Consider the following 13,267-nt stretch of genomic DNA (forward strand, 5'->3'; position numbering starts at 1 on the left):
TAAAAAGGAAGAGGAGGAGCAGGAGGAGGAGAAAAAACATGGGGGAAAGTGAGAGAATTGAATGAAGACCGCTTCCATCCAGCTCCTGGATGCAGTAAGGATCCACCCTGGCCGGTAGCACCCAGCGTCATCTGCACAAAACCATTAGCCCTCCAGTGGCTCCTGTTTCAACAGGCTTTTCAGCTGTCAACATCTTTCCGAAACTACCGGCACTCCGATTTCAAGTTTTTGAAGGGCACAACAAAAACCTCCTTACTCTTCAATCCTAAAACCAATCACCTGTGCTACCCAAGCAGGGGCTCAGCTCAGTGTCTCTCGGCACCCTTCACAAAGGCCAGCAAGAAAGGGAGCGCGAGGGACAGGATAAATGAGGGTGCCTGAAGGGAGGGTCCCCCAAGTACAGCAGCAGTCCTCCTCCGGGTGGGGGGAGGGACATTGGGGTTTTTCTTCTCTATATTTCTTTCTATATTTTCTATATTTTCTTTCTATATTTTTCTTCTCTATATTTTGTGTTTCATTCTCATCTTCTACAACTGAGCGAGCATTCAAGGCGTTTTCATTCTGTGAAGTAAATGTAATAAAAAAAGAGAACGGGCCGGGCAGCTCAGAAGCCTCTTCTTGCATAAAATGAAGGCTTGATTACACTCCCCTGCCTGCCAGCCAGCTCTCTGGTGTCATCACTCACCCCTCTCCATCACCTCTCAGCCCCCAGGCTCACGGGCCTCCTAGCCTTCCTCAGACACACATCCCCCTCTGCACACTCTGCTGCTCTGGGCCTTTGCACGTGCTGTTCTGCTGCCTGGAGAGTCACATCACCCCCTTCACGTCTGCACTCCAAGTCACTTCTCCTGTGAGTCCTTCCCTGACCAAACCTGCCCAGCCTGGCCCTCCTTTACCATGGACCTTGGCCCTGACCATGAGCACCACACACGAGTTACCCGATTGGACGGAGGAAGGAAGGTTAGCTTTAAATCATTCTTACCCACTTAGTAAAGCGGCCCCAAGACTCGCTCCTAACCACACTTTCTAGTAACCCCAGCACAAAGTGCTGATAGGACTTGACAGAAATACGTTGATTCTTTCCTAATTCAGACTGCTCACTAATTCCGAGTGGCCTCCTGCCCACGGACATTAACAAGAACACCATGAGATGGCCCATCTCCAGGGTCCTGACCCCGCATTCCAAGTCTGGGGCATTTTTCTTGAAGAGCATTTATCACTCAATCAAGCCACCCACCCTGCCAGCGCTCTGGTGAGCGCCACTTACAAGAGGCTCGGCCATCGCTGCTTAAAATCTCACTTGTCCTCAGTATCTCCTGTTTATCTTGGGAACAGTCTACATGAATAGTCCGTTTGTTGGAAGAACATAATATTTTCCTTGGCTTTTAGGCAACAGTCTGGCAAATGAGCTTTCCCCATGTAACTTTCTGATGGCTTTATGCGAGCAGTTAATTAGAATTATACAGACATGTTTATAGAAGTTTAAATGAAGCATAGTTCGAGTTTGGGAAAATATATATAATTACTCACACCGACACTTCCCACTGAAAGAGAAAAGGCAACACAAGCAAGAACACTCAAAGCAACAGCAGGCACTAGGAAAGCTTCCACCAGCTTCAATGGCTCCACTTTGGGGACCTTGGGGAGCCTGAGCCCTGGTGGGGAACCCACAGCCCCACCACCTAACACTTTGCTCATTAGGCTCATACCGCAGCCAACGCACTCCCGAAAGGGTCCCCGGGGTGGGCGCCAAGCACCAGGCCGGGCCCGCGTGAACCCGCGTACACACGCCGCGGTCCTGCCTGCGCACACAGCACCAGGCTGCAACCTGCTGCACAACCAGCTATGGAGAAGAGGTCCGGAGCCCCAGGGAGGTGCCTTCTCTACCCCGAGGGAGAGGCCCCCAGCCTTCAAAACCGAGCGAGGCTTCTGGCAGCCTGCAGACCCAAATTGGGGAGCGCTTGGTGGCAGGCTCCCTTAATGGGGCTCCACCCGCCTTCCAGCTGATTCCCCATGCCCTCTGTGACCCCGCTCTGCCTCGATGCTGCCCAACCTGGCCTGGCCCTTTCGTCTCCCCATCCCGCTCCCATGCTGACATGTAGCAACGTCCACTGGATGTGGGGTTTCCCAGAATCCACTTCATCTGACCCTTGCAAGTAGTCAGTCTGACTTCTCTGTTCAAGGATTTCTTCAAAATTATTCAGATCGCCTGTCTTTATTTTTTTAAGATTTTAGTTATTTATTTATTCATGAGAGACACAGAGAGAGGCAGAGACATAGGCAGAGAGAGAAGCAGGCTCCCTGCGGGGAGCCCTGATCAGAACTCAGTCCCGGGACCCCGGGATCTTGCCCTGAGCCGAAGGCAGCTCAACCACCGAGCCCCACAGGTGTCCCGGATCCCTTGTCTTTCAACTTAGAAGAGCCACAGCCAACTCTCTTCACCTTCGTATTGTCGAGAACAACCAGCTGGCTCCCACTCAAGACTGAGCATTTGGCATTCTCACCAAGAAGTGCATGGGGTTCCCAGAAGTGGGATGGGCCCCACACCCCTAACGTGGGCTAACCCCACTGTCCCACGGGCTGAGGGAGTCTCCAGCAGTGGACAAGAGCTTCCCTCAGGGCAAAGTGACCCGACCCGTGTAGGCGAGGATCAGGTCCAGATGTGCGGGCAGGCATTGGTGCTGCCCACTGGCTTGGGCCAGACAGGTGTCCCCCACGGCTCCGGTCCTCAGGCCCCCCACTGCATGCCGACCTCCAGAGGCGGCTTCTTCCTCAAAACCAACCCTTGGTGAGGCCACTGCCCGCAATCTGGTCGCTGTAAAGAGAAAACCGGTCCATCAGCTCATGGAGATGTCCATCTCTCTTCTTCCTCGAAGAACAAGGAACACAGAAAGGCATGTGGATCTTCACGGGAGAGGCAGACAGAAGCAGAGGAGGTAGAGGAAAGGGAAAGGAATTCAGAAGGGTCCTTCACTCGGTACATATTCACTAAATGCTCACTCCACACAACGTGCTTTCTGAACAACCCCCACCTCTCCTGCCCCCCACCCGGCCTTCCTCCTGAAGCCTATGACACAGGCGTGGACAAGTCAAACCCAGTCCCTGTCCAAATAGAGATGAGAAGCAGGGCAGAAGGGAGACTGTAAGTGATCAAACGCATAAATCCCCACCAAGAATAACTAACGTGACATAAAAAAAGAAAGACTAACAGTAGTGGGCTCACTTTAGGGGAAAGGCAGTCAGGAAAGGTGATGCTGGACCTAAGTCCAGAAAGACACAAGGGACCAGCCACACTAGGAAGGGGTGGGGGGGGGAGTAATTCAGTCAGAGGTATGGATGTACAAAGAAACGGGGTAGTCCTAGAACATGAGGTGAGCAGAACGGGGACTGGAGAGATTAGGGTGTGGGAAGTGGCCATATGAAATGAAGAAAGTGTCCCAGGACCTTGTCTAGAAAGAGACACAGCCCTCCTAAGGCTGCCTGTCCCCCACACAGCACTGATAGCTCCCCAGCAGCCTTTCCACCCATTCTTTCTTGTTCACCCCCTTTAAATCATGTTCAGATATCCCCAGAGGCCACTAAATGCAAGGAAAGCTGGGGTTCTCTAGAGCCTCACGGGTGAGGCTCCATACCTGGCCTAGGATGTGCAGGGGATGCCATTCTCACCAGTGAGACACAAGGAAGGGACTGCAAGAGCCATTTAAAGAAGCTATACTTCCTCTCTAGAGACAGGCCCGAGTAAAGGACCTTCTCTCTCCTGGTCTTTGGACAAAGACATGGCAGGAAACTAAGGGGGTGACATCTGTGACACCACAATAGCCATTTCTTCACCACGAGGAGACATATCTGAGGTTAAGAGCCAACGTGTTCAGCAGGACAGAGCATAAAGATGGAAGACCCCTGGGTCCCTGCTGACAATGCTGACTATTCCACCAAAAACACTCTGTAGCCACATGCCCTCCAGACTTCTCATCCTATAAGATGATACATCCCCCTGTGCTGGAGCTGCTCTCAACCCGGACTGAACCTTGGTCTTGCGGCCCAAAGCATCCCAACTCATCCGATCCCTTATCAGCCAGCCAGTTCTATCAAAACCGAATGTCTGGCCTGGCTGCTTGCTCTTCCACTTTCCAGAAGAACTTTTAGGTTTCTCTGTGCCACTCCCTGCCAAGAGAGGTCCCAACCAGTCACAGATGCAATCCTCTCCCCAGGGGGATTTCACAACTTCAGGATCCTGGGGGAAATCCAGTCCTGAGCAATCAGAGGGTCAAAATACAGATCACAAAGATTAGAGGGAGAGAAAGGGAGAAAAAGTTACTTTTAATGACACCATCCAGTAATAAAGAGCTGAAGAAACCTCAAAATGCCTGAGTCCACATTCCTGCTCTAATGAGTAGAGGTCAGAGGCCACAGTGAACTCTTTCTTTGCTCATTTTATCTTTGTAATACCCCTAGGAGGTGGGAACAGTTTCCCCAGTTTAAGTTGGAGAAACTAAAAGCAAATACAGTCACAGTTAGGAAGACTGGGAATCAGAGCCAGGAGGCCTGAGTTCAAATTCCAACTCCTCCATTCAACTGCTGTGTGATCTGGGGCCTCAGAGCCTCAGGTTCCTCATCTGTAAAATGGGGACAACATACTACCACTTAGAGGTGTTGTGAGGATAAAGGAAGACCATAATATGAATGGCACTGAGCCCTGTGTGTGGATTCCACCCAGGGCAGTCCATGGTAAACGCCTGGTGGAGCAGAGGGATCTACCTTCCAACGGGGTGTCCACGGCACCCAGGCTCCAGGGCAGAGCTACGCAGAGAAAACAAGTTGCCAACGTTAGCCAGTTTCATCCACTTGCTTTGTGGCTTCTGACTTTTCCTCCTACAAAGTGGAGACTCCAGAAAAGCTATCAATTATCTGAGGGCTCTGGCTGCCAAGGTCAGGTTGACTAGGGTGTGGGGCAGGCCCAGATCCAGCCAGAACCTTCCATCCAACCATTCCCTTTATGGACAGGTATCACTCCGGGCCCCCTGAAGACGAGAAGGTTTTAAATGTGTCAGGATTGGCTACAAAGTCATTCTGGCCAAGCCTGCTGACCAGGCCAGGAGACGCCACTTGCGTCTAAAAAATAGTCTGAGATCATGAAACGCCTGTCTTCTGGGGGCAGTAGGCTCTAAAGGGAGCCGCTAAGGAGGCCAGGAATGTTCTGAGCAAAGCCAAGCTCCTGGGAATAAGGGTGTGACCTCCCGAAATGACTCCTTTTCCAGATCCCTGCCCTTGGCCAATATGGACGTCAGGAGGCCTGGAACCCGCAGCCCCTGGGGCAGAGCCACTGGGCCCAGGGGAAGCTCCTCAAATAGGCTGGGCCGGAGCATACATCTCCTAAGAGATCAGAGCAGGGCACCCAGAGCACTTCCCAGCAAATCACTGCCTCCAGCCCGCGGACACTGGCTGAGTGGGACCCATTGCAACCAGGATCCCAGGTCTTCCTGGGCCAGGCAGGCACACACGAGTGACCTCTGCCCACACCCACAGGAGCGGCCTCCACCCCCACGGCCAGCATCGCTGCCAGGCAAGACCACGGGCCTAGCAATCCCGGCTCTGTCCATTTGTTAAGAGACATAAGCAAGAAATCCGGATGAGTTTTTCTGTGAAATCTCCAGAATTTTAAATGTTGGTTTGTTTCTTTAAAGCACAGCACAACCCAATCAAAACATATCTGTGGGCAATACTGGGCCTCAGGCCACCCCTATGCAACCTTAATCCAAAAGGATGGAAGAGCAACATAAAGGGGTAGAAGCTCAGGTCTGCAGCTTTCCCCACACCGCTCCCGGCGGCTGACGCCCCCCCCCCATACTTCCACCCCCTTCCCTGGGACCCCCTTGCCAGCCCCCGATTGCAACAGGGTTCACATGTGTAGGAGTGGTTTATCGGCCTCCACAAGCTCCACCCAACAGGCCATACCCTCGCCCAGGACTCGGAAAACACCTCTCTCCACCAAGAAAACCCTCAGCACTTGGCTCTTCCAGGAGGCTGAGTTTCCTCCCCAAACAGGATGGATTTCATGGATTTCCATGTAGAGAGGAAAGGTCTGCACATGCGCTCTGGGGCCCCAGACCCTGGTATTTATACAGTTTCAAAACTGCAAGCGATTATTTTGTTTCATAAGAACAATCGCTATGCAAATGAAACCTCCAGCTAATACAAACAGGGCTGTTAAATTCACTTGCCAATGTTTATGAAAAGAAATTCGGGCTGGCCCTGACCAAGCCGCTAAGAAAATGTTTAATCACAAGATACATTTGAGTAAGGAAATTAAGCAAATAAGAAAAGATGCCCTGACTTGGCTCCCTGAGCCCCCCACTACCTCCCACCCCTCCTTTATTCAGCAAGACAATGATGGTGAAATGAAAAGGCTCCCAGGGGATGGGCAGATGTTGAGCCTCAAGGAGGAAAAGCCAGAGAACGCAGAGATGAGGCTCCCAAATTCGAGGAGCCCCCTCCTGGGTCCACCCTCATTTTTTACCTTTGATTTCTGATGGGGCTGTGGGAAGGGAGGAGGGAGAGAATGTGCAAGGGATTCAGCAGAGCTGGCCCAAGGGTGCTCAGAAAGTCCCCACTGATTCCGGGCACCTGCAGTTGGCAGCACTGGAAGCCAGGACACATCCTGTCCTGGGAGCGGTGCTCATGCATGTGGCCAGGCCCTGGACCACAGGCCTAGGGTTCAGGATGAGGCCTCGCCTTCTCGCAGCCTGTTGCGGGGCAGGGGGCCAGCTTGGGGAGCCAGGCAACACCAATGCAGGACAGAGTGACTGGGACTGGGGGACCAGATCCCTGGGGGAGGCTCTCAAGTCCTGAGAGGGCCAAGCAGTAGCCCCAGAGCAGTAAACAGCCCCAGTATCAGGAGGGATTCTAGAATGTTAGAGCCAAAGAAACACTCCTGTCATCAGGCTTGCTTGGGCTCCAAGCACTGCGGTTCCACCACGTGGAGCCCAGCCCATGTGACCTCAAACTACTGCTGTTCCCTTTCTGTGCCTCAGTTGCCTCTTCTTTAAAATGGGGATAAGGAAAGCATGCCTTACAACACTGCGGTGTCACACCATGGGATCACACATGTAAAATGTTTAGCCAAGTCCCCAGAACTTAGTAAATGCTCAATAAAGGGTAGGCATCAGGCCCAAATCCCTTATTGCCCAGAAAGGGCTGCTGGCTTTCCCTCAGTCACACAGATGAACTACAGGCTCAGACCCGGACCCCAACTCTAGGCTCTCCAGCAGATTTAGGGGAAGAACGGGTGGAGGCTGGGCTTGGCCTTGCAGAGGCCCCTCTGGGAAGTGCACTCGGCAAGGAGGCAGGAGGTGATGGTGGTAGGAGGGACCTCTGGAGCCCAGGCTCCCTGGGGCTGGGGGAAACCAGAGCCTGGCCCTGGCAGGGCCTCCCAGGGGCCCAGGCAGGGGCAGCTGTCCAGATCTGTCTGTCCATGGAGGGGGCAGGGAGCCTGCCACTCGGAGCACGCCGTGTGCCAGTCCCAGGGGCCAGGCCGGCTCAGCCTGCTGGCTCCATCCAGAGCCAGCCCCAAGGGATGCTGGGGGAGGCAGCCAGGATCAGAGCCGCTGGCTGCGCACTCCCCTCCCCCAGCAACAGGGGACTAAAGTGGGTCAAGGAGGAAGGAGGGGGCCCAGGAGGGCTGGGGGAGGGGCCCGAGGAGCTCAGAAGGCACCCAGAGGGAGGGGACCAGGGGAGGATGCATGGAAAAGCAAAACCATGTGTGCAGTGGCCTTAGGGGGGCCAGGGCCGAGAAGTGCAGAGGCTGCCGAAGACTTGGGGGTTCTCAGAATCACCTCAGAATTAACTGCAGGGGGGACGTCTGCCCTGGCTCCTGCCCCTAGGGAGCTGGTCCTTCTCTTTCTCCTCCCTCCTCCCAGGCCTTGGGGGCTCCGTTTCCCCCAACACCTCAGCCTCTTCCAGAGCCCCACACCCAACAGCCCCCAGCCAAGGGTCTGTGAGGATCTCTGTCAGTTTTGGCCTTCAGCTCAGACCTGGAGGTGGGCCCAGCAGGGAGGTGTGGTCCGAGGAGGGTGGGGAGAAGCGGTGGAGCCGACCCCATCCTGGGATTAAGCTCAGCATAACCTTGGCAATGCCAGGCCCAGTCAGGCCCCAGTCACCAGGGAGAGGAGAGTGAGCCCACGTCCCCCCAGGGGTGTCCTTGGGGAACCTGGTGTGAAATGAAAGGAAAAGAGGCAGGAAATGCCAAACAAGGCTGTCCCCCTGCCAGGAGGGGAAGCCAGGCCCCAGACCCCTCGGGGGTAGAGGCTGGGGGCCAGAGTTCAGCCCAAGGAGACGTGGACTGGCCTCCACCCCTGGCTGGCCCTGGCCCAATTATCAGCTTCTCTCCCAGCTCCCCCACCCTGCATGGCCCAAAAAAAAAAAAAAGAAGAAGAAGGAAACAACCACCCAGGCAACTCGATATGGTCCAGAAACCTCCAGGGTCCCTGGGTTCCAGGAAGCGGGCGCAGGAGGGGGTGGAGGGCAGAGAAGGCAGAGGGTCGGTGCCCAGGGAGAGGGATGAGGGAGGGAGGTGAGGAGGAGCCGCTGCTCCCTGGCCTCTCAGCCGGGATGGGATGAGCACCGTTGAGGGGCAGCCCGGAAACCTAGCCCAGGGAAGGCGGCACCCCTGCTTTGAAACTCAAGCTCAGGGGGAAATGTTGAGGGGGGAGAAGCTGTAGGCTCAGAGGCCTGAGGGTGGGGAGGATGGGGCCCTTTAAATCTGTGAGTCCCTTAGAAAGGCCACCTACCCCCAACCAGTACATCCAAGATTTCTGGGCTCAGCCAGCTGGACTTTTGGGGCCTGGTTGGGGGTGGGGGCACAGGAGAAGGGAGGACTCCCAACCTAAATGCAGAAAGCACTTCCCCTTGCAACCTAGCAGAAGAGAGGGGCCGGCCAGGCTGGGTGTGCAGTTCCCAAGAAACGAGGAAGCAAGTACAGTCCTGTCCACTGCCCACCCCAAATGTTCCGAGGGCCTGGCCTCATCCTCCCACCTCCCCCCACCTGTCCAAGCTGCTTCTCCCCAATGTGAACTTGAGGAGCAGGCCCAGGCAGACAGGAAGGGGGGAGGGTCAGGGGCTGTGAACTTGGCCACCGGCTGGGTCCTCAGGGGGAACGTGGTGTTACCAGCCTCCGAGTTCTTAACTGTTTATGGGTCTGTCTCCCAGCCCTGCGTGGGCTTCTGGGGGAGGGGAGGCCTGCTCATTCACCGGGAATGGAGAAGGTGGCTCTGGGAGTGACTCAGGCAGGCACCGCAGTGTCAGGCAGCCCGGCTGTGACATGTGACTTTGGATCACAGGCTGACACTCAAAAGTTTCCTCACCTGCTGGGTGGCAACCGTAATGGCACCACCTTCGGAGGGCTGTTGAGGGGATTCATGAGAAATCATGTAGAAAGGGGATCACTGGGTGGCTCAGTGGTTTAGCGACTGCCTTCGGCCCAGGGCATGATCCTGGAGTCCCGGGATGGAGTACCACGTCAGGCTCCCTGCATGGAGCCTGCTTCTCCCTCTGCCTGTGTCTCTGCCTCTCTCTCTCTGTGTCTCTCATGAATAAATAAATAAAATCTTTAAAAAAAAAAAAAAAAAAAGGAAAGAAATCATGTGGAAAGCATTGAGCACACAGTCAGCTCAGTAACAAATATCAGGAAATGCCCTTACTCCTTCTCCCTATGTCTGTGGCCCAAGCCACACCTGTCTCCCCAGAGAAGAGCAAACTTGGAAGTCTCCTAACAAAACGAAGGCAAGATATGATGCACAGAGGTGGCTGAGGACAGGCCCCACCCCATTCGTCTGAGTGGGGAACCACACTCAAACTCAGAACCCATGACAGGCCTTGCACGGCTCAAGAGCCTATGCAATGGGTAGTTTGTGGCAATGAAGACAGGATTCAGAATGAAGTCCACTCCGATACCCAATTCACAGTGAACTCTAGATAGAGTGGGCCCAGAGGGGCAATAATTTTCCCACTGTCCAGGCTGAAGGTGGTGGGAATTAAGGCAGCTCCGAGCCCTGGGTGACAACGGACATGTGCATCTCCTCTCCACCCCCAACCCTAACATTGTGCAGAGTGGGCACCAGGCTCCAGTGAGCTAGGGCCTGGGGGTTAAGACCTCTATGTCCCTGAAAAGAAGCAGCCTGGCCGATCGATGGCTGGACACAGGCTGTGCCCTGTGCTCCGGGCAAGGCTGTGGGTCTGGATGTCCCTTTCTCCTCCGGCAAATTAGCAAGTGCCCCCTCCAACCTACTGCCTGGGTCCTTGGAGGTGTCTGTGGAACCATACGATACTCGGGGGTCATGGAAATTTCGGGAGTCTTTATGCTTGAGTCATGGGGCCCATCCTGGAGATTCTCTAGAAGGGACCAGCAGGCCACACCAAGCCGAACAACCTCCTTCTTCACCTGTGTTCCAGTCCTTCCAGAAAAGCCCATTGCACTTGTCCCTGCCTCTCCAGGCACACATAGTCTAAATTCCCCGATTCTGTGCCCTCAGGTCCTCACAGACTGCGACCATGGCCTTCTCTGTCCTCCCCCCACAGGGCCAGGCCCAAGGCAGGGGGTGGCAACCCTGGGAATGAGTTCAGAGCCAAAGGGCACCACCGTCTGCAGCTCCCTCTCATCCTCCCGGGCTAGCTGACACTTCGTGTCCTCTGAAATGCCCTCCTAAGGACCAGCGCTGCCCAAGGCTGACAAGCCACAGCGAGTTCTCCTGAAAAATGAAGTATTGGTGTCAATCTTCCCACTTTGTTGTCATTCTCACTACCCTGCCCCCAACTAAACCATAAGCTCCCTGAAGGCAGGGACCTGGCCCTATTCACTCATCACTGTGCACCCAGCTAGAGGAGCAGTCCTAGCACAGACCAGGAGTGTGCATCCAGGGAATGAATGAAGTCAGAAGTACCCACCTCCTCCGTGAAGGAGCGAATTTTAAGTGGCAAACACAGAATCATTATTCACATCTGTCTGCCAATCTTCTGCCTGTAATTTCTTGAACATAAATGCACTCAAAATTGCAGTCCGGAGCTCATATACCCCTTCCACGCACGCCTGGGCGCCGTGTAGCCAGAGTATCTGCGTTCAAACCTCGTCTAGTCCTAGCTGTGGGACACTGGGCATTTAATCTGCCACCCTGTGCCTCAGTTTCCTCCTCTGAAAACCGGGATAATCACAGTACCTACCTCAGAGGGATGCTGGGCCGCGCAAATGAGCTTAGTGCGATCAGAGGCCATCAGTGACGCTTATTTTTTATTATTAGACACTCATGGAGGGCCCCCCCAGGGGCACATCTGGCCAGCGGAGCCCCGCAGCTCACCCACGGGCCGGCCGCCAGCTGTGGGCCAGGCGCCGCGCCCCGCCCCCCCCGCCCCGGGCCGGGACCCCGGAGTCCTGGGGGCGCCGGCTGGGCCCCGGGCTCGGAGGGGCGGCGGCGGCGGCGGCGGCGGCGGCCCGCGGTGCAGAACAAGCCCGGGCCCCCCGGGGGCAGCGCGAGCGAGCGCCGCAGCCCGCGCCTTCCCAGCCGGTCCCCCGCCGCGGCCGCTTTGTGCCCAAACCAGGGCCTGAGTTATTGCGCCGCAGCCATGGAGCCTCCCGGGCGGGGGCCGGCCCGACGCGTTCCCAGGACCGCCGCCTCAAAGGGGTCCCGGGGCCGCCCCCGCCGGGGTCGGGGGTGGGGGGGCAGACCCGGGCCGGGGGGCGGGGGGGGGGGCGCGTTCCCAAGCTCCCGGCTCTGCGCGCAGGCCCCGCCCCTGCGCCCGCCCCGGCCCCGCCCCGGCCCCGCCCCTGCGCCCGCCCCGCCCCCTCCTCCCGCCCCGGCCCCGCCCCTCTCCTCCTCCCCCCACCGCTTCCCGCGGCCCTGCCCCATACCCGCTCCCCGGAGCCCAATCACCCGCGGCAGCGTGGCAGCCTGACCCCAGGAGGGCCCTAGGGGCCCCCAGGCCCCACCTCTGCTCTCCCCCATCCCACCAGCCTCAGGTCACAGCCCTGGCTTGGAAAACCGGGTGGATTCTGGGCTGAGCCTCTGAGGGAATGGGTTGTGGAGCCTCCTGGCCTCATTTTCCCATCTGGCAGATGGGGGGTGGGGGTGGGAATGTGGGTCCAGTGCCAGGCACTGGGGACATGGCGGGGAGCGACACAGGCAGGGGCTCTGCTGCGTGGTGCTCAGAGCCGGCTGCCCAGGGAGGGACCACCGCTGGGCTGCCTGCCGCAAACTAGCACAAGCCAGCAGTGAGATAGTACTGCATGGTTTGGGGACGCAGGAGATTGGGATCCAGAAGCCTTGCTTGCCCCATCAAACTGACTGGCCACCCAGAGAAGCCCACCTCTGAGGCCTGGACTGTGCCCTAAAAAACAAAGAAGGCTGGGCCAGTGGTGGATCCTCCCAAGGTGGGATCCAGAGACCCAGGGAAGGACCCGGATGTCCCACATGCCCCAGCCCCTTCAAAGCACCAAACACAAAGGCTTGCAGCCCCCATCTCCCCTCATGCCCGCCCCCATCACCCTGGGCTCAAGTGTCACTTTCCAGATGGCCCTGTCTGGACAGCCTCCTCCACCCCTACCTGCCTATCCCAGGATCTGCTTTCTTTCCCAGAAATTATGTTACTCGCTTGTGTACTTGTAGATCACATCGCAGCCCCACTAGAATAAATTTTCACCTGTCCACTGTTGTGGCTTCAGCACCTTAAACAACCTGACATATAATATAATAGGTGCTCAACAACCACGTCTGAGATGAATAAGTGAATGAATGAATGAATGAATGAATGAATGAACAAATAATGACAGTAGCCCTTAAAGGCCTGGAAACCCTCTCTGTATTTATTTTTTTTTTTAAGATTTATTTATGATAGACATAGAGAGAGAGAGGCAGAGACACAGAAGGAGGAAGAAGCAGGCTCCATGCAGGAGCCTGACGTAGGACTCGATCCCAGGTCTCCAGGATCACGCCCTGGGCTGCAGGCGGCGCTAAACCACTGCACCACCCAGGCTGCCCACCCTCTCTGTATTTAGACAAGAGGATTCCAGGATTAGTAATCAAATAAGTTTGGAAACCAGAGACCATTACCATCTCTGAGTCCCACATTAGCATTTTAAAGGCTCTGAGAAGCCCTGAAAGTTTTTAAAACTTTTGACTCTGTTTAATGCAGTGTTTGCCAAAGGTGTTTGGCCACAGAAAACTTTTTTTTTTTTGGTAGAGCATCAACAAAATCCCAGACTGCATTTTGGGAAACATCACTG

The 13,267-nt window shown here is 55.7% G+C and overlaps 1 protein-coding gene across 4 annotated transcripts in view; it reads right to left on the bottom strand.

The window, feature by feature from the left end:
- ZNF423 (zinc finger protein 423) overlaps nucleotides 1-13,267 on the bottom strand; it is a 334,130-nt gene that overhangs the window by 304,061 nt on the left and 16,802 nt on the right. Inside the window, exon 1 of one of the 4 annotated variants that reach the window (XM_055332691.1) lies at nucleotides 11,212-11,287. The exons of 2 other annotated variants lie outside the window; for them this stretch is intronic. The gene's annotated coding sequence lies outside the window, so the exon portion shown is untranslated. Of the gene's footprint in view, nucleotides 1-9,359; nucleotides 9,377-11,211; nucleotides 11,288-13,267 lie in introns of those variants that run through there. One more of the 4 variants, XM_055332693.1, reaches the window with a different exon arrangement.

Source organism: Nyctereutes procyonoides, unplaced genomic scaffold (assembly GCF_905146905.1).
Source record: "Nyctereutes procyonoides isolate TBG_1078 unplaced genomic scaffold, NYPRO_anot_genome, whole genome shotgun sequence".
Lineage (NCBI taxonomy): Eukaryota > Metazoa > Chordata > Mammalia > Carnivora > Canidae > Nyctereutes > Nyctereutes procyonoides.